General features: G+C 38.7%; 1 protein-coding gene across 1 annotated transcript in view; it reads right to left on the bottom strand.

Annotated features, from left to right (window-relative positions):
- GMDS (GDP-mannose 4,6-dehydratase) overlaps positions 1-22,538 on the bottom strand; it is a 353,620-nt gene that overhangs the window by 135,690 nt on the left and 195,392 nt on the right. The gene's annotated exons all lie outside the window — the stretch shown is intronic.

The following is a 22,538-nucleotide window of genomic DNA, read 5'->3' as shown; positions in this document are numbered from 1 at the left end:
TTCAGCAGGGAGGGAGCTGTATCTAGTATCAGACAATGTCTTCTTGTCACAGTTTTCATCTAGGAAGCCAATAGCTTTGGCTTTCTGGCGCCCCACATTTCCTCCTCTTCACATTAAGTCCCTTTTTGGCAAAATGTCTTAGGATGGCACAGAAGACAGTGCATTAACCAGACAACCAGCTGAATTCCAGAACTGACCAAGCAGGCAAATATAAAAATTGAAAGTCCTCACCACCAGCAATGCATTTTGCGAGTTGTCCTGTCCATTAAGAGCTGTGGCCACCTGGGCTTAACTGCAATGAGTTCTCACTGCCAGCTGGCCTTGTCATCACTTTCCCTCTGTGGGCCACGGGCCGTGCAGCCGGAGGAACAGACAGATGATAAATTGCAAAAAGAATTAGAAGACCTGTTGTCCCGGCAATTGAATTTTTTTCAGACCAAATAAATGGACATTTTTTCTCTTTGAAGGAAGCAAGGCAGCACATCTGCTTCAACCTAAGAGCAAGAATAACTGGGGAAATCTCACACCCTCACCTCACAAACGTGGTGTGAAGGGAAGGAGGGTGCAGCCATCAATCAAATGCAGCTTTCTCTGCCGAGAACAGGAAGCTCTGATGGCTGGTTCAGAGTCTTTTTCTGAATTTGTACTAGGTCCTACGGTATTTTAAATAAGACCACTGTGGCCATGTGAGTTAAGCAGCTTTAAGCCTGTTTGGCAACATTTTCCCCCTCCACCCTTTTAGGGCCAGACCTAGCAAAGCATCTCTGCTTGCTTTTCTCTTTAAAGGTCTCTTGTAAGTCCTTTGAACTCAGCAGAATATTCCCATCTTCAAACACCAGCTGGAACAGCACCAACTGGGCACCAATGTGATCATTCAAGGTCTGCATGGGTGTAAGTGTCCTGCTCATCCCTACCAACATGAGAAGTCATTAGATGAGCACCTAACTTTAAGGGCTACGTGCTTAATTGGTCACTACTCACACTACACCTTACACTACTGTCAGACTGCAATTTTTTTTGCCCAGACTTCTCTCTCCAAAAACGCTTTGGCAGAAAAGCTTGCAGGATGAAAAGAGATGCAGAAGCACCACAGCCAAACTCCTAGAATCCAAATACCTAAAAGGTGTGTTATGGAATGAAATCTTAGAATAACAAATGAGCATGGCTGCTTTGGATATACTTCCCCACAGCTTGAAACCGAGATGTGGGAATGTCTACGCTTGTACTCAAGCTGTTTGCATGTACATTTACTAGAACTCTAATATTAATCACTTGGTAGAAATTGGGCTGATATTAAAGGAAATATTTCAAGAGAAGATTTATGCCAAAATCTGCTTCTACTTATATTGTTTCTAAAATATTAGTTCATTCACCACGTGCCTAAAGCAAGGACCAAAATGAAACAGCTGGTGCACGGACCAGAGGAGAGAAGCACGTTTGGTGAGATGTGCTGCATCAGCACTCTTGTACATATGACTCTGCACTAGTGAGACTCTGCTGCAGACGTGACACCAGTGGTGTAAATTCAGGTTTCTTCTGCTCCTGTGATTGCATTAGAAAGTGAGATGGGAAGCCAGAGAGCAAAGGAGGAAGGTGCCACTGACAGCCCCTTCTGCCACTGGAGCATAGCAGAGGATTCAGGCCAGAAACATTCATACCCATTGCGAAATGATGGACTTGCTCATGCTTCCAGCTGAAATTGATGCAAATGATTTCATCCCCAACAAGCCTTGTTCACTCAAAACAAGCAGAAATCACCTCATAACTCCCTTGCTGTGGTGAAATTCACAAAAGAGACATAAAACACGCATATAGAGCCAGGTTCTTATTCATGTAAGCAGGACTCAAACCCAAGCAAATGGTCCCAGTAAGTTCACAGAGCTGCTCACATGCAACTTGTCTCACTTCTTAATTATCTTGTTTATCATAAATGATCACGTTCTACTTGATTATGCACAGCACACCTCCCCTCCCCATGCACGCCACTGGTAAAATCACTGGTTGATTCATCAGATGTGCATGTCTTTCTACTATCTTTAATAATTATTCTCCTCAAAACATCCACCACCAACAAAGTTTTTCCAGGTTACAAGTTAACCACCTGCTGAGTGACCAAAATGCTGGCCCAAAACTTCAAACACATTCCATTACTTTCATATGTGAGTAATTTTATGCTGAGGAATAATGTCACATGAGTCATAATATCCTTTGAATTCACTGTCTGAAGGATCAGAGCCCAGAAGTATCCTCAAGTTCAACAGTTGCCATGTTTTCCTCTCAAAGAAAAAAGAAAATAATGCACTGCCTGTTTGTTTTTTTTCATGAGGTAAGACAGCCAGAAATATTGGGGATTTTATATTTGATGTTTGAGTAATAACTAGAAAAATTTACCTTGTACTTGGAAAATTTTCCCGTTGTTTATACGCATAAGAGTCTCCACAAAAAGCAAATCTAATTTCTTTTCTTTAGCAACATAAAATTCAACTTAGTTCCACATATAAATGCAAAAGCAATTTTTCAAATTGATTCAGGCAAGCTTTAACTTACGAATTCTAAGCTATTTTGGCATTCTAATGGAAAGAGTTTAATACAATCATGATATAAAATACAGGAAAATCAGCACTATGCATGCACATAACAACTATTATTTATTTTTAATTCCTTTAACTTCTTTGACCAGCTGGAATAGATCTTACCCTATCTAAACTCACAGGAGATTCAGTTGATACTTCCTTTTAAAGACTTACTCTGACAGGAGGAATCTTTTCTAAGCACATAGTCAGTGTTATTTCCAGACCCTTACCAATACAAGTTGTACTGCAAATTTCAGAGCAGTAGTGAGAAACCACAATTAATGGGAAAAAAAACCACCATAAAAACCAAACAACTAGTATTGTTCGTGTGAGAAAACCATTCCAGCATGACCTGCCCTGGCTACAATTCAAGTAAGTCTTCAAACATGCATTTAAGCACAAGTGCAGATGTTGCTGTAAATAGGAAAGGGGTAGGCTACCTGATGAGAAGCAAGTAAACTCTGCAATGCTTAAAATTAGCAGCACTTTGATTCCCTTCACCTGCATTTGCCCTCTTCCTCACCATTGCAAATACAGAAGCTGGCTACCTGGGTGTCTGAGCCAGCCAAGTCTCCATAAATTAGATGGCTAAGTCAGCCTGCCAGCCATCATAAGAAAGCTTCAAGGTTTAGTGACACAGTCACAAGGACAGCCTGTGCTATAGACACCACATGCTATTTGTAGTCAAAATGACTGCACAGCAGCCTCTTCCTTCCTTGCAAGAGTTACTCAGCTCCTGGCACAATTATGCTGTTAGCTGGAACAAAGATATAAGTTCATTAGCCACACATGCTTTTTAATATATCCTTGACAAGTAGCAATGACAATATTAATAGTTATAATTAACTTAGTTACAGGATCCAAGGCAGTGTCCCAAATCAATCACCTGGAATACACCTCACTGCTCAGTTCAAATAGGTCTGGACTTCTTCAAATAGAGAGGGGTTGAAAAAATCTGCTTCTTTGCAATATGTAATACCTTGTGCCATAATAGCTTTCCTGAAGAGTTGTTTTCCTCTCTTTCACCACAAAATGCACAACACAACTTGACAAAAGGAAGACTTCCATGCCTAATATAACAACTCATTATTCACATCATCTGAGTCAAACTGCAAGTGGGTCTGCCAGGAATGAGAAAATAAATTGCTAATGCCCTTGAAACAATTTAATTTAATTTCATTTCCAAACTTAAATTAATTGCATATTTCAAGAGATACACACTTATAATTTCAACACAAAATAAAAGCATATGAATAACGAGCCTTGCACATTGGCTGAAGACTCTGAAAGAAGGAACAATATTTAGAGCAAAGTTATGTTTCACTTGGACACTGGCAATTGAAACTATATAAAAAATGTTATAATTACAAATGAAAGTTAATTACATTGTATTTGTAGTATAACTGCGTAATTTCTTCTACCCATTTTTGGGTAAAGGTCTTACAAGCCAACACTTATCAATAGCACCAGCAGGCACATCTAATTAGCCCCAATACTCAGCTGTGCCATCAGCTTCACATTTGAGGGGGATGATACTACTTCCAGTGGATGTTTCCAAGCTTTTACAGCAGGCCAGGGGTTCAGGTTTGGCACTAACTGATAAGTACATAGTTGTACGACAGACACATTGTAAGTTTATGATGATGCTAACAAACACTGGCCTGAACATACACCAAGTTCTAGATGAGGCACAAGCAAAGAGGCTTAAAGTCACACTCGGTAAAATTGGAAGAAAGGCAGTGGACCAAACACTTCCCCTTTCTCAGGGCATTTGTCTATGAGGCAGAATCCACCTTCCTGTTAACCAATGCACTCTTAATCAGCCAAATAAAAAAGTTGGTATCATGCATTCCAGATGTAAGACAACACTAAGATGCCAATTCTGTGATGCAAGCTTTTAAGAAATGCTGGGAGGACAAGGGATGACTAAATGCCTATCTAGCATTCTTTCCCTTAAAGCCAAAAAAGATGTTCCAAAAGCAACAAACTTCTGATCACATTTAGCCATAAGATGCAGCCACTCTTTACCTAAGAAAGAAAAAAAGATGTATTTGGAAGTAACATAATTTGTTTGTCTAGATGTAGCATTTTAATTCTTCCAGTTCCCGGGCTTTTCCTAAATTAAATGAACATTCTGCACAATGATATCCTCTGAAGACTGTATATATTTCTGGGTTTGAATCAATGCATTGCTGGATCAATTCCATGTGTTTAATAACAGTTACATTTAATGCTACTTTTTCCTGTCTTCCAAGGCAGACTAACACCCAAATACAGACCAGGACACAACTTCATAGGTAACCAGCAGGCTAAAGTGACAGATAAGAGACAGCAGCAGAACATACTATCAACTGATTATCAAATAAATTCAAGTTTTCTCCGTTTTCCCAAAATTCAGGCTTTGAAAGGCTTAGAATTAGTCCAAATAAAGCATTCACAAGTATCTTTAAATAAATAGCTACAGTACCCTAGTACCCCTTGGTCTACCTCCAGTCCACGTATTGTACCCTCTGCAGTCAAGTTGTTATGAGCTGCACCATCAATACCCAAGTTAGAGCTTTATCAGTTGCTTCTAGCAAATATTCTACGCATAACAACTACATGTAATTTTAATTCCCTCAAAAGTCTTGCAATCAGGGTCTATATTAAATGAATAGCTAAATTTGAAATATATTTTCTGTTGTTCTGTTGATATTAATGAAACTTAAGGTGGAAGGGAAGAACCTCCTTTTGTACTCCAGAGCACAATCTTAGTGCCCTCATGCAATTACACTCATAGTAGGACTGTGATAATAATGACTTTTAAAAAAAGTACTTCATGCATGTATGCTAGCATGTAGCCATTCTACACAAAATACAACAACGCCAGGAAGAAAAAGTAGCTGTGATTTTAAAATTTAAATTATCTGTTTGAGCTGGGGCAGATTTGCACAGAGGTAGTATAAATCAAAATGCAAGGCTCTCAATTTCCAACTTAGCAACAAGCAATGGAAGAAAAAAAGTATGCTCAGATCAAATGACACAAGAACTTTTTTTCTTCCACTTGAGTCTCAGTGGATGAAGGAAGCTTTTTGTGATCATCTACAAAACTCCCTTATTATTTTTTATTATAGTCCTGTATCTGCTACTGTGTCCTTGTGTCCTTCATTTATTGTTTGTGTCTACTTGTGTTTTTATTTGTTGCTTGCAAATTTTCTGAAGTGTGTTTGTCCATCCTTTCGTACCGAGTTAACATTGCAGATAATGGAATTCTAGTTCCAAATACAACTGCAAAACAAATAAAAAATTGGGACAACTGTCCAGAATAGTGATCTGCATAAGGTTATCTCCATGTCCAGGATGTGGCCCACCAGATGTACTGCAAAATGAGATAGGTTGTTTTATTTTACCATTGTTCACAGTAAATTATTTCTCTACTCTCAGTGAAAACTGGCACTTGGTGTCAGAAACGTTAGAGATTATCCAGGTTATGCAGCAAGAAACCTTATTAAATACTTTGAATATAAAAAATATTGCAATTTATAAAAAAAAAAAAAGATCTGAAAGGGAGAGGCCTTTTGCAGTACAGCTCTGTTTTTCAAAAATATAGGTCCCAGGGAATCACCAATATTGCCCTATCCCTGACAAAGCCAAACTTTAAATTTATTCAGAATGCAGTGGATCAGAGATGATGGTGATGAGGTTGCTAACAGCCATAGTAGTAGTGGGAACTTGATGATCATGCTAGGAAAGGGGAGGGGCAGCAGAGAGGAGGGCAGGAGGTGGGATATGGAGAAGATGCAGCAAGAAAAGAACCAAATATTTTTTATATAAACAAGAGTCAAACTCTATAGACTATAAGAGACTCTGTGAGAAAGTAAAAGAGGTAATTGTTCACATTCCAAACATTTTGATATATAAACTACACAACCATCCCCATGCATAGCCCAGATGTTAACATTTTTGGTTTTTTTTTTCAAGATAATAATCAAGCTTCATGTCAAGCAACTTTTCTCTAAGTGAATTATATTTTGAAAGCCTGGTCAAAACATAGCTGTGACATAATAAGTTTTTAAAGAGCGCAAGTGACTGAAAAGACCCCAGTCTGGGTTTGAAAGAAGACCCAGTTTATAACCCAATTAGGAAGAAAGCACTTTAAGGCTTTCACTCTAGTGGAATTCTCAGAGAGTCTCCCAAAAAAGCCAGTCCTGTATGCACATCTGTTTCCAGTGCAATGCTGGTATGCAAACTATTGTCTCTTGGAAGTGTGTTGTGGTAACGTTTGCCAGGGTTAAAGACTGGGTCAATTTGATCAAGAAGCTAAAATTAGCTTCTGTGTGTTTTCCTGGAAAAAAAAATAAAAAAATTAAAAAAACCCCACAACTGTAAAGCTCTTTGTTTTCCTTCAAGTCTTGTTCTCAGATTGCTTTTCTGCTGTGTGAACTACCATACAGCAGACATTTCCAAAACCTACTTCTTCCTAACTTGTTATTTTAATTGCAACAGCAGCAGCCATCAGCTTCTACAGAACTCAACAGTTTGATCCTGTATTTCATTCATCGTGAGAGTTTAAAACTTGCCAAGGCACTCAAAATTCCTACAGTAAGATAGATGCAAGGAGAAAATGTTATCTAGTGAAGCTAAAACAAACAGAATAATTTTAGCTACTGAGAGAATTTAGGAAAAAAAACTTTTACGTTTCTGACAATGACAAAATTGCATGTTTCTGGCAATATTTGTGTGCTTTCTCTTTCAGTCATATGCACATTTAACTGCCCCATCACTTTTATATGCCATATTACAGTCATATAAACAGGAACATTTTAATGTCTGTTTTCATAAGTAACACAACAGCTAATTTATTCTTAAAGCACTTAATTAAAGGAAACTTTGTTATATGGAAATATTTACTAAATTAAATGCTGGTAACACTGTGCCTGTTTATGAAAGCTTTTAATTAAAAAGATTTAAATTACTTAGGGGTGGAAAAAAAAAGAATCACAATAAAACTGTACCTGTCATAGATCATCGGGTTCAATCTTTACTGACCTCAGAATAACATGTTCAGTTTGGGAAGAGTATCCTCCTTCATCATAAAGTAAAAAAAAAACACAACAAAACAACAAGAAAAAACACAAAGGAAAAATAATCGTCATGTATTTTCCTTACACACACACTCTGACTGAGGCTCTTACACTGAAGGCAACTGAAATAATAATTTTAAAGCACCATAAATACAAAGATGTCTTTATACAGTGTCTATAAAGACAACAGAACATACAATAGAATAAAAAGAGTCCAGAAAGAGTCAGCAAAGACTCTTTCTGCATACAATGCCAAAAGAATACTTTGATAACTACGGATAATCACGAGAGGTCTAGTGGGAACTACTTTACACATATATGGCGCATCAGTGCACTGACTTCCACAGTAAGAAGTTGCTGTAAATACTTACTGTCTAAAGTGTCTGCAATTTATGAGATCAAAACTTGATTCTCTAGGATATGCAATTTTAAAACAATTGCTCTTTAAAGTGCCTTGAAAATTCATTTATTATCTTAGTGCTAAATTGGCAAAATTAGAAAAATGCTACCTTGACATACTGCCAGCGTTCAAAAAGGCTACCTTGAATTTGGTGAATATGTTTTCTATTTTGAAAATTGTATGCTTATTAAAAGGTCTTTGATTGTCTTTGCTTTTACATCGACTGCACACATTGGCCTCTTTCTGCTGTTCCAAGTACAGACTAGTCCTCACACACTCAAATAAATTCTATGCAATGTCCTACAGTCTTTTAAAGATAGAGACACCTTAACAGGTAAGAAGCTAACATCTGTATTTTCTATATAAAATTGTATACATTTTCCTAGTTTTTAACGGATTAATCTACTTTATGGATACCTACATATAGCTTATGAATGTGGTACACTATATATGTTACCTACATCATCCTTGAAAAGATAATAATAATAAAAAAGACACAGGTGCACACACAGTGACGTTTTAGATCTATTCCAATAAACAGGACAGAGAAAAAATTATTGTCATGAGAGAGAAGAAATTTACACCTGATATTGCATTTCTGCTATTTCTCCCTCCACATCCCAATAATAAAAAATAGTTTAATTTTCTGCATAAGTCTCTTTGTGAGGAGTATTTTATGGTATACCAGCCTCTATTTCTTACATACAAGTTACACTCTCCGGACGTAAAGTCACAATACTCCTAGTAAAATCAAAGGCTTGAAGCATCTGTTTCTACATGAAACTCTTTCATGCAGAGTTTTCCCATGGGCTGTCTGGGCCACAGATTGTAGCTGAAGGGAGCTTCTCCTTGGGAAACAGGAATACAGACAGCTTTTTTCCTTCCTGGGAATGTTCACCACGTTCCTAGTTTTACTGGAGATAAACCTATGAAAGTTAAGAGAGACTGAGGAATTCTGCACTACAGTCAGTTCAACTACATGCAAATGTCTATCTGGAAATATAGAAGCATCTTTCAATTTCTCCATCAAGATGCATTTAAAGCAAGAGATGAACTTTAACTGTCCTTTCTATGCCTGGGCCTGGCCCAGAAAAAAACCTGAAACCAAAACCAAACAACAACAACAAAACCGACAAGCCCTGAAAAATATATTATGTGTAACAGCAGTAACTCTTAGAGCTGCTTTTAGCAAAATAACCGTCTATCTTTATTGAGATGTATATAAGGGTATATAAGCAAGAAAGCAAAGGCACTCTTTCCTTCAGATTTGGGAATGAGTTGGTGTGCCTAAGTGACATACATTCCGTCTTCCAACATAGTCTCAGTTTGCCTGTCTACCTCCACCTGTGGTGAGGAAATCAAGGGACTTGCCTGTTTTGTCTATTGATCTCATCACTTCAGGTCATCTCAAGACCTTTACTAGTTTCTTGCAGGGACTGAGGCCACACTCTAGGAAAAGGACAAGAGACAGCCACAGGCACCCAGAGCACTCCTCAGCTGCTTGGAGAAGGCACCAGGTCCTGTAGCACAATCCAGGCTTTACAGTTGCAGACCCAAAACAACAGTGACCTTAAATTCACCAGGCTGGCTCTCAGGTCCTTTCTGGCTGTACACCCTGCTATTCATCCATCTTGAGCAGCATGCTACACACATGAGTTTTCAAGACTAACCATGATCTTTACTGAGATTTTCAGGATAAGCCTTGCTTCTAGAGTCCTACAAGACAGGTAGTTGGAAATTCAAGGCTTAATTACCATTTGCAACTACCATTTTTGAATCTACAGGAGAGGGAACTAAGAAGAAACCTTAAAACAAGACCAGAACCTTTGGTACTATTTCCAGCTATGCTAGGTTGCCTAGGAAAAGCTTATGTTTACATACAGACCTTGTCTAAGCTTAAGTTAGTGTTCTAGGTAACAAGACATTCCCTCGTGCTTTGTCATGCATTTCATTGTACATTTGCCTCTTTTTCAGTTACTGAGGAGAGTGCAACCATTATTTGCTTTGGATAAGATACCTTCTTATTTTGCATTTCTCATTGTGTGCATTGCCCTGTTATTAAGGTAATTTGAAACAGCCACGTGCAAAGTAACAGGGGAAATCTCTCAGTCGTATGCCTTATCCTATGGGCAGAATTGTGTTCACATTATTCAAGCTGACTATTATGTTATTACCCAAATGCTCTTGTTCAAGTGAAATTCAGTATTTTTTCTTAAAACAGGCAGCTTATTAAAAGACAACTTTTAAACTGTAGTATTGGCTCTCGTATAGAGGAAGGAGGAAAAAAAAAAGTTTGCTAAATTAGATTTTTTGCGTTTAGCCAAAGTAAAACACAGCTGAGCACCAAAGGGAAGGCTAATGTAAAACCTGCTGAAAAGCTTCTGTAGTAGCAGCATTTGATGAGCTCCTTGAGAAAAAATATTCCGGAAAAACATTACGTCTGTCCCCCTCCCCAAAAAGCCCCAAACAACCAACACCCCACACCAAAACCAGAAGATGAGAGAAGGAGCAATTTTCTAAGGAAGAAGAGTTAATATTTTGTGTCTCCACGGTTGCGATGCAGATCACCCATCTATGCGGTAAGGTGTGAGGGTCACACAAGGAAGGAAGTCTTCAGCTACTGAAGATCATTAGCAGCAATGAGGGAGGCCGCTGTCAGTTGCTTTGGACTAGTTTCTCTGGATATTCGTACAAAGGACGGAAAATTATCGGCGCCACTGGGCCCCTGCCCAGGTCATCCTACAGCTGAACACACGAAACGTTACGCCATGAGAATGAATGCCCTGGAAGAGCTGAGGGGTGGTTTGAGACCCTGCATACATTAATCACCCTGAATGTGGGCTCATGCTGAGACTCACAGCCAAGGCAGCCAGCAAGGTTGAGTCCTCTGAGAAGGGGAGGCGTCAGAATAATATTAGAAGCATCAAATGTCCTCCCTTTCCCTGGTATGGAAAGCTCATCTAGGAGGTGTCAGGATAAAACATGAGAGCTGCAGTTGTATTTAGAGACATGAAGGAGTGATTCACTGTTTCATGGCACAAGTGGAGGAGGAGGTTGCAATAAAAACTTTTACAAGGTGAGATCTAAACCCTGAATGCAGCACAGGATTACAAAGCCTTTTTTGTCTTCTTTCAGGTTTTGGTTTGTTGGGGCTTTTTTTTTTTTTTTTTTTTCCCTGAGAGCTGAGTGTGTTGTAATTAAACTGTAAATTTCTTGAAATGAAAGCACAAGATATTATGTTCTTGACACACCTGCTTTATGAAAGTTACCCGCTCACATGCATTTTTGTTGACCTGTACTCTTTAAGAAGGAATCCAAAAGACTTCAACAGGAAAAGTATGCTGAAAACTGCTGCCCATGAATAGCCACCTAATTATTAAGCAGCATCTCTTTCATGTCTCCTGGGGAAGAAAAGCCAACAACCAAACCCTTGGTATTAGATACACATCTGAGAAAAAAGAAGTTATTTAGATTTTATAAATACTACAGTATAATGGTGCTGATATATTAACTCTTTACAAATATATAATATTTAGCATTTCTCACTTGAATAATTTTTTAGATGTATAATAATGGTAAGACCTCTGATCAGATTACTCAAAATTTAATAGGTCAAGGCAGAAGTATAACTGCCTGACAAGTTCTAATGAGCCAATAACACATTAATATCTCATACATACATTCTATTCTTTCAGGAATTAAGTCATTTAATGGCAGCTAAATATCAGAGGGGATCATCACAAAGTGAAAACTGACACAATTGAAGCACTAAATTTTCACAGAAAAACAGGAGAACCAGTGAAGGAAAAAGAGCTTTTCCTGTGACCAGAACATGCCTATTCCTCCAGTGACAAATTCAGAATTATTTCTTGTTTCTGCTGTCCAAGCAATTTCAAATTTCAAACAATTGTCTGTCTTGCCCAAACCTAATAGAAGTTCTAACATGAAGCCAGATTTACCTCCCTGACACCCACTTAAAACCCCAAAACTAAAATGTGCCAAGATTCCACTTTGAACACTCTAGAATAAGCAGGAAAGTTTTATTGATGAGAGAATACTTCTTTTAAGGCCCTGTAGGATTGGTGAGAGGTAGAACTGAATCATACCAGTCTGTACTTCATAGAGCTGCAGAATAGCTTAGGGCAGTCTACAGTGTTTGTTACATTTTTAAACAAACAAACCAAACACAAAAAACAACCCCCACAACTAAAAAAAACCAACCAAAAAAATCCCACTCATATTCAGCATTTGTTGCATGCAAGCCATGTTCTCCAAGAAATGTGCTGTACCTACTTGTGGCTTTACTGCTATGTCACTCAGATAAATAGAGTATCTTCTTTTACATGGGATGCTCTTACATATTTTTTCCTTGCTCAGATAATCTTCCAAGATCTTGGCTGCAAACAGCTATGTCAATTTTTCCAGGTAACCTCACAGACATTTATAAATATAATTTGATACAAATGTGCTGAAATGAAGTCAGGCCCTGAAAAACTCACAGGCATTGAACACCTTACTCATGAAAGCTGGGAAGGATCACTTACAAACTTGCCTTGTTCCCATGTTCTTTCCCAAGATTTCATTATTGGCTACTGACAGTGACAGGCTGTTTAGCAAGATGAAATTCTGGTTTGAGCCAGCATGGCAGTTCCTATGAACAGTTAACACACTGTTGAAAGTTCAGTATTTTCATACTAGTTACTTTCAAGATTTCCTTGTAATCTTCTGTGATGACACATTTCTCTAATGCTTCTCACTCCATCTGTAGACCAGCTGGAGTCTTAACCTGATACATCCCTGGTCCGATGTTTCTTTAGCATAAATATAATGGATTCCCACACAAAACTTTTGTGGACTATTTTAGTTCACCTCTCTGTATTTTCCCTCTGGGTGGGAAAGCATTGGCACTTCATCTCTGTCACTCTGCTGGTCTTCATTCAAGCAGGTTTCCAGAAGAACGCTCTGGAAGCCAAGTGACTTTCTTTGACTGCAGTGAATCTTGCTCCTACTTCTCAATATAAAACAAGCTCTTTTTCTGACTCTCTGAGTTTTCTTCCTGTTTCCACTTAATTTTTTCAGTAAGAATACTCCATCCTTTTCAAATCGTCATCTGCTGTGGTCCTAGGGCCAAGAAGAGTTAGCAGGATAAGGCACAGAAACCTGACTGATGGGTAAAGATTTAGAAGCCCAAGCTGAACTCCCCTAGAAGAAGAACACTGCTTTGGGTGATTTAGTACACTCACTGTCCCAAAGTGCAGAACCTCTTCTCAATGTCTCTAAGGACCCAGACACAGCTGACAGTGTCTTCATCCAACTTCTAAACACAATTAAGCACCCTGCAGCAACAAAGAATAGAGCAGCAAAGAACAAGTGAAGCTTGAGATAAATAGGAATCTTAACAAAAAATGGAGAAAATCCAAACAGAGAGATTGAAATGGTATGGATTGTGGGACTGACATCCTGACAGAAGGGGAAGACCAAATCTCAAATTACTTAATTCTTTTAAAAAATAGGACCAAGACAGAGGTGTTCTGAAGCAGTTTCAGACCTCAGAGTCTCTCTTTGGGCATGATTGCTCTTTTCTGACTTTTTGGACTTTTTCCCTGAAGACCTTTAAAAGCTGGAGAACTGTCCTCAAATATATGTCTGAGCTTGAAATAACAGAGTTTAGAAGAGGGTCTTGGCCTCAAGAAGCTTGCAGCTGGAGTTTGGCAGCCATCAGACCATAACATATGCTACATCTGTTGAGTAAAGTTTGCAAATGAATAGATGTAAAAATGGTAGTGTGGAAAAAAAGCAAAGCTAACGCAATAGTGATCATCTGGCCCCTACATGATGACAGTATTATGTATTTTAAGTTTATGAGCCATACAAATACTATTACATATTTTAAAACATGCTAAAAAATAAAAGTTATTACATATTATGGTGACAGTTTATTGTTTGCAGGTGCACAGTGCTGGAGGGTCTGCCTCTCTGGCTTAACAAGTGACAACCCTGGTAGATACAGACAGCTGTCAGTCATCTTGTCTAAACCAGAGAAGTACCCTAGAGATGAGGCAACAACCAGAGCTAAAAAGCACAGGTTTAGACTGGAGAGTAAATGTACAAGCTGTAGGAAATGTATTTTTTAAAAAAAATATTTTTTTTGACATCCACAAAAGAATTTAGCCACAGGAAATGCAACATCTCTGTTGGGTATTGTCTGGATTTCTAAATAAGCTATCAGGTTACAGTCAGAAATGACGAGGCAAGTGGCATGTTCAGGCTGTGCTGCCACAGCCTAGAAAAGTGAGATTGTCCCACAGCTGACAGGAAAACTTCCATGGAGACTAGCAGTTCTCCCTATGAAGCCCACTCTTGCATCAATTTGTCCTGTGAGCAACATAATTAATGGTGTCTATCTATTTACAGATTTGTAGTTCTTGATGTCCTTCCCCATCTCATCTGCTCCCTCAGTTATCCAAAAGCCTCTTCTCTTATGTTTGTTATAGCAACTCCCTAAGGGAGAGACAGCCTCTGGATGAGCCAGGCAAGAGCATACGTGTGTGCCATCTGAGCAGGAATCTCCTGTTAAACAGGATAGACAACAGAAAAATTGCCCTTATCATTCCTTCAGTGGGGCATTAATTTCAGTTCCTCTCCCTTCCCCAGTCACTGATTTTCTGACTTAAAGAAAATTAATTACCTGTGAGAATCTCATTTGAAATTGTCTAACAGGTTCAAAAATCCCCAGAGAGGAGGAAGGCACAGGAAAGCAGTGTGATTGCCTATAAGTCTTGTTTCCTTAGGAAACTGGCCTAAACACACATGCAAATAAGAATCACCTACTGTAGGCTTCTACTGGTCTGGTCTCTTAATCAGTAAGCATTCTTACTTTCATGGAAACAGAGGGAAATATAAAGATGTTGATTTCCAGGGAAGGTTTTCCCCCTAAGATATCACTACTGCTCTTGGCCTCTTTGGCTACCATCAGTGCCACTACATGCTGCAAAAAGGTCTCACTGAGAGCATATGTACAGTAAGACAACAAACTCCCAGAGGGAAGGATAACTGGCCGGTGTGGGTGAGAAGTCACTATCTTATTCCTTATACCCTTTCTGCAATGTTAAAACTCCCCCACTTTATTCTGGTTTGAACCCAAGCCTTTTGAAGTTGAGAGATGGAAACAAAACAGTGCCCCAGGACAGACCTATCCTAGAACGACCTGTTGCTAATGTGTAGCGAGACCCTACCCACCACTTAAATACCTAGTCGACTGAAAACACACCAGGGGCTTTAAACTCAGCCCTTCAGATATATCCTTTAAACATCTGCGATTATTCTCCGGTTTTCCCCTTATATCTTTTTCTTAGAGTTGTGATACTTTTTGTAGAAATATTTTCCCCTCTTTTGATCAAAGGGCATATAGCTCCACAGACTAGAAGTTTCAGATGCCATGTGGCATCAAGTAATTGCATGCAAAATTATTCCCATGCAATAGAGCTGTAAATACCCATTTTAGAATATCCAGCTATGTGGTAAAATGTACTGTTGTAATATGAGACTGAACTTGCAGATCACTGGTCTAAAAATGGCAGGACTGGTAGAGGTAATGATGATTTAAATCTGTTTTTTTGATTGCCACTGAAATTGGTATGCTCCTGCAAACATTTGATTTAACAAAAAGGTTTTTTTTATTATTATTTTTTTTTTATTGTGAGAAAGTATTTCACCAGAAAAATCCCAAACCAATACAATAATTGGAAACTGTAACACCTACCAATGCCTTCTCACTCCCACGGATAAGGTAACACTTCTCCATCATTCCCATTCTCGTTAGGGCAGTCTTAGAGGAAGAAGTCAAAGATGTAATTTGATTAATCCAGGGATGAGTGCTATACTAGCAGCAGAGCACTCTGCTGGCTCCAAATATAATTTACTATTTAAATAATTCAGAAAAATTTAAAACAAACACTAGAAGTTAGAGATTAACCACATCAGTTTATCAGGTGATGAACAAGAGCGTGTGCCATTTTTGCTGTAACAGGAATGCACCCATCAGATTATTTAGTTTTCATGCACGCAGAAACCACAAAGAGATTTGCCATCAAAGGCACTCCCTGAAGCAACCAAAATAATGCTATTCTTTCACTGACATGAAATGACAGGAGGAGGGATGATTCAAGGTGGGGCCAGGAAAAGGGGAGTCATTAAAATCCTTGTATAAACTCATGTTTTTTCACTGAACTTTGTAAATTTCATCTTTTTTTCTCCCATAAATTTCTATTTACTCTACTTGTAAACCCCTCATTTCCACTGCAGCCATGCCTTAATTCAGAATGGAAGACACCTGAATTACATAAATCTCCAACACTAAGTAACATTTTCTGTGCAAAGTAAGAGCTGTCATGAAAAAGGTAATGAAGAAGAATAGCTCGTACAGAGGGCTCTAATGCTATCCAGCTGCTGCTATATGGCACTCACTGATAAGACTTTGTTTTAACTTTACAATAGAGAAAGTTTGGGAAAGGTTAAAAATCAAAATACAGGAAGTAAAACTCTTTATACTTCATCTGTTACATTTCCTCTTAGTAGCATTCATTTTCTTACATAATTTAGTTTTCCACAAATAACATGTATGCCTGTCTTTTAATTTATTATTTTTTTTTTTAATAAAAAGAGAATTAGCATTTCAAGTTGTGCTTTTTAGGTAAATGTTTTTATGCAACATTTCTATTTTTCTTGGGAGGTTGAAAGGGAGAGATTATGGAAGAATGGAGTGACACAAAAACAGCAGGATTCAGTTGATTTTGGGATACTATAATCATAACACTGTGACACTGCTACCATTCTGTGTCTTCCATTACATTTTAAAAAGGAATTCTAGTCTATTCTAAATTAAAAAATGTCAGGAATGTGCAAATGTAGTGCTATCATTATGTTTATTGCTTTTCACTGTTTATGCAACAATCACTGGGAATGTGTATTTGAAAGACATTTTACCAATAACTGTGCTGACAATTATATTCACAAATCAATTTTACTACAGAACTATATAAAGAGACGTTAAAAATAAGCACAGTTGTTAAAAGGGGATGAGAAGGCTAAACCCAGCCTTCCAGTTTTAAAAAATAAATATTTTCTTTTCACATTAAGGTGCAAATGCAGTAATATAGTGCCCAGTCACAAAAAGTAGGATGCTCTTGATGAGAACCGGATTAGAAATAAAAGTGAAACCAACTGTATTATTGCTGTTTGCAAGAGGGGAAAACCAGCAAAAACTGTAAAAAATGCCCTCAGAGAGAACTTGGCGTTCTATTATTTCAGTGACTATATAATAGCTGGCACTTTGAAATATGTCTAAAATTAACCATCTCTTCAAGTTGCTCACCCCATGTTGCAGGGGTAAATATATATCCATTTGATTTGTTTTGCTGTTTGTTTTTTAATTTAGAGCTCCTATAAGAGAGGTCAGAAGAGGCCGACACCCATCCTACCTGTCACAACCGATGCAGGCTGATAACAATTACCACAGAACAATGAGAACCTCCATTCTTCCCTTGCAGAGCACATGTGGTATCTCATTAAATATGTAGGCTGAGGGAAAGCAGAGCCCTGAGGAACAGAGCAAACTCCCCTCCAAAATGGTTAGCATGCAAAACCCTTCGCACCTTGTGACTACTTACTGGTAAGCCAAACTAGCCTGTTGATACTAACCTTTCAAGCACCTTTATTAACCTTGATGACAGTCAGCTGTACTTCTAAACACTGAAGTCGACATCAATAATCTCTGAATCAAGCACTACCATCATCTCCCCAGGGAGAAATGGGAAAAATGCTGCTGTAAAGACTCTTAAGAGTAAACCTCTGATAGCAATTATTTCAAGAGACAAAGAGCATTTGGCAGAAGAAAAAGCCAAGGCAGCTTTGTTGAGGCAGCTGAACGATGTAGGAGCCAAAGAGTTAAAGCAAAACCTCAAAGTTGTGCAGACTGCTGAAACCTTCCTGTTGGGAGTTCCTTTCAGAAGGAGTGGGAAAGGAACAGTATTAATAGCTATTGCTAGGCTGCACTTTCCCACAGGTCTGGACAGGATCTCCACATGGGCTTTTGCCTTTCTGAAAGGAAGACCTGAAATGACTGCAGACATTGGAAATCTCTGGGCCTCACAAGGAGGAAACAGGAGGACCTGAAAGACAAACCAAGGCCTGTGCCATGCATTACAGCTGCCCACAGCTGAATGGCTGCAAAGGAGAAAAGGGGAGGGGTGTGGAGGGGGAAGACAGAGCAACAGTGAGGAAAAGAAGAAGGCAGCAAGCAAGCAACAGCAGCAGCACTGATGTCAGCGGCAGGTCACTGTCACTTGGAGACCACTCACACAAACCCACTTGTCCCCTGAGGAACCTGGAGAAACTTTCCATCCCAGCAGGAAGCTTGCTGGTACAGGAAAGGATTAAACAACACAAGAGTCCTCAAAACAAACAAAAAGCTCCTCAACAAATAATTAGAAATTCAGCTTAGCTCATATTCTTCCTCCCAAACCCAAAGGTTACTAAATCCAGTTTGGCATATATGTGAAAAAGTATGCTTCTTGTACATGTGAAAAGACATTTGCTTTTCCACCCAAACAGATTAAACAGATTATCTTCTCTAAATTGAAGATGATTATAACAACCCTTTGGTAATAAAAAACTCCAAATGGACTGGAGTCAATGGGACAGAAGGCAGGACCAGAGAAGTTTCCCTTACAAGCTTCTCAAAATAATGGAGTCTTAACTACAGAAATTACTTGCTTTGCAGATAGGATATGAGATAGTTTTGGGGACTACCATATGACTTAACATTTTGAAAACTCCTTGCTCTGTTCCAATATTAAATAATATTCCCACCTCTGCCTTTACATCTTGCAAATTAGTCTTTTCTCCAGTCAGATCTTGTGCTAAGCACCTGCTTCTGCAGACAAATAGAAAAGCTACTGAGCAGTGAGTCCTGCTGGGAAGAAACTACTGTCTAGTTTAGGTAATCACCTAAAATACAACACAGGAGACTTTGTAATTCATAAAACTGGCAGCAGGTGTACTGTGCATCAGTTTCCAGTATGTGAAACCACACTAATTATCAACACGGTTGGAAATTTTGGTTAAAACATTCCATAAGTGCGAGATCTTAGTAGACTATATAGGAGAGCTTATTCAAGACAGGATTATCCAGTAGTGAAAACCGACTTGGAAGTGGAAGCAGGGAAAGGAAGGAATTTGTCACAATCATTAAATACAGACATACCTTCCATGTTGCTTTCTAACTGTAAAGCAACTCAGAAGAAGATATTATAAAAGCCACTTTTCTATTACTACTTTAAATTTTCCTTACATTCAACTTCAGGGAAGAGTTGAGGACATTGTATCACAATTACATTCACTTTTGAGATTCAATCTGGAACAGTCTAAGGATGTTTATTTTAAACAGTAAAATGCTGAATGAAGTAGAATGAAGTCACTGTAATGATTAGCAGACTTCTTTTTCTCTTTAACACACAGAAGATTTACTTTTGCTTGGTATTGTGATGTCTATGAGTAAGCAATCATTCTACCTATTACTATTATGTTAACAACTGTAAACCACCTACAATTACTAGCATGATCCCTAACCTCTGAGAGGTGGTAATCCAGTATTGGTTGTTAGCTGTCAAATTTATTTCCCTTTGGTGAAATATAACCTGGATTTAATTACCAGTCATTCTTGATACTTTATGGAGTAGAGCTCAAGTACTGTGGCTCTGACATTTAACCCATGACCCTTAAATATTTACCAGCTTTACTGGTTGTGTACAATTATCCTTTCAAGTATATCTCAGATCCATCATTCTGCCCAGGACCTACTACTCCAGTCGTTCTAAATGAGATACATCTTCTTCTTCCCAATGAAAGGAGAATGTTTAATTCCCATGCTAAAAAATAATAATAAAAATATACTCTTGTACAAAATTGCGCAGTGTGGTGAGCATCTGCTAACTGCATTTTTACTGTGCTATAGGATGACTTGCATCACAGGGACAATAAACTCACTCATGAGCAATGTTTACTAACAGGAGCATGAAACAAGATTTCTGTTACCGATTATGGGTTCAGTGTTCCTCTCCGGTAACAAGAGTGAAGTGCAGGGTGAAGAACAACAATTCTCTGACATGCTTAAATGATGACACCAAGCCCACACAGCTTTTCCATGAGGTCAGGTTCCCATGGGTGAGAAGATGACAGTACCAGGGAGTAGCCATACTTCAAACAACACAAATAACTTCACAGAGTTAATGCTTCTCCAAGTTGCAAAACCTCCTCCAGATGCCTCTCTGTAGCAGATGGGGAATAGGCAGCTGATGGTCCTAGAAAAGCCACCCATGCAGAGGGGAAAGGGCAACGTGCATTCGTCTGGGGGCCAACTCTGCCTGCAAGGATTCCAAGTTTGGGAGCAGGGTTTGAAGCAGATACCTAGGGGCTTTCCATGGCCAGCTAAGCTTCCTGCTTCTATGCAGAGCTGGTGAGATAATTCAGTAAAATCCTGTGCAATGGCCTGGTTACCCTGTGCTCCCCCAAAAGGCTTTTGAGAGTTAGTACAGCATGATCTTTAGCTGTTAGGGATAGCAAGTTACTATCTAAAAGGTTCTTTCATAGAAGCAGCCAACCTAGTTTAAGATATTCAGACTTTCCCTTCTACCACCAGTGCTGCTACAGCCCAACCCAAATTATAAAGACCATGCTAAGTAGTATGGGAAAATACTGCTCAGCTGTAAACAGACATGTTTAAATTGTAACACATACTAGTTTACAGTGGTTACCTATGTACGTGCACATACATAGGTTTGCAAACAGGATCTGAGCCTGAAAAGATTTACATTTACTCTTGATTTTACTCAGCATGAGTTGTCACCTCGAGGGGAATGCTCACATGGCACAGCATTAAGCATACATGAAAGTCTTTATAGGACCAAAACCACCGACACACAATGTGATTTACAGGTAGTGCTCAGTAGACATACTAGCTTCAGAATATTTCTTTACCACGGTTAATCATCAACTTGGCTCAAGACTGTGCAACCTAAACCCATTACTTTCCCTCCAAAAACCACGCCATTGAACAAAACACATATTAAGAAGTTTGCAAGTTAAACACTCATTTCCACATAGTTATCTTACTTCCAAAAGAGTTTAATTTGCAGATACAATGTACTTTAAAAGATCATAGTAGTATAAATCTGCCTTTAAAATTGCATATTACTTGTATGCCTTGCCCCTACATCAAAAGCATTTAATATAATTTTTCTCTTCTCTCATAAATAAATATATACAGCTTACATCTAATTTCTATGAAATGCCTCACAGCCATGAAATACACAAGCACATATACCCCACACAAAAGTAGGACAAAAAAGTTTATTCAATATCACTAGAATGTGCTAGAGAATTCAAACTTAGATATTCCCTGTTGAGAATAATCATTCATTCCTCTCAGCTATTCCTAAAATACACAATAAGATTTACAAAACTGTAGAACCTTACTCTCCTGATTTAACATGATTTATTATTCAATATTATTTTCTTTTCTTAATATATAGCTTCCAGGGACTCCATTGTATTTTATATCATATTTTTACCTCACAGAACCAGAAATACTAGGACTTTGCACTGATAAAATATAAGTTGTGCATGTACCTTTTAAAATGTACTTTAATGTATTGTCCTGGGATTTGACCATGCAATTATCATTCAATAGTTTGGGAAGTGGGTAAGGACATACTGGTTTCATGTACATAGTTAACAAACTGCAAGCATTTATAGGATAAAATCCTTCAGCTGAACCAGACTTCCTGCAAATGCTATCTCAAGCTATACTCTGAAAGCAAGAAGTCATAAGATGGATGCCTAGAAACACCCATGAAAATACTTGAAAAAATACTGTATTTTATTTCCTTTGGAAGCTCTGGAGCCCTCAGCACAGGGAAGACATGGAGCTGTTGGAGAGGGTCCAGAGAAGGGCCACAAAGATGAGGAAAGTGCTGGAGCACCTCTGCTGTGAAGACAGGATGAGAGAGTTGGGGCTGTTCAGCCTGGAGAAGAGAAGGCTCCAGGGAGACCTTTAGGGGACTTCCAGTACCTGAAGGGACTACAGGAAAGCTGAGGAGGGACTTTTCACCAGAGAGGGCAGTAATAGGACAAGGAGTAATGGTTTTAAACTGAAAGAGGGTAGATTTAGGTTAGATGTTAGGAAAAAATTCTTCACCATGAGGGTCGTAAGGTTCTGGAGTAGTTTGCCTAGGGAGGTTGTAGAAGCCCCCTCCCTGGAGGCTGGATGAGGCTTTGTGCAGCCTGGTTTAGTGTGAGGTGTCCTTACTCACAGCAGGGAGGTTGGATCCTGATGATCTTTAAGGTCCCTTCCAACCTTAACCATTCTATGATTCCCAAACAAGCCCTTTTGCTCATCTCAGTGACAGCTGGGTAACAAAATCAGCAGAAAAAAACCCAAAGTAA

This window comes from Chaetura pelagica, unplaced genomic scaffold (assembly GCF_000747805.2).
Source record: "Chaetura pelagica isolate M959 unplaced genomic scaffold, ChaPel_1.0 scaffold104, whole genome shotgun sequence".
Classification (NCBI taxonomy): Eukaryota; Metazoa; Chordata; class Aves; order Apodiformes; family Apodidae; genus Chaetura; species Chaetura pelagica.
The sequence above is the reverse complement of the archived record's forward strand: the minus strand, read 5'-3'. Positions and strand labels throughout refer to the sequence as shown.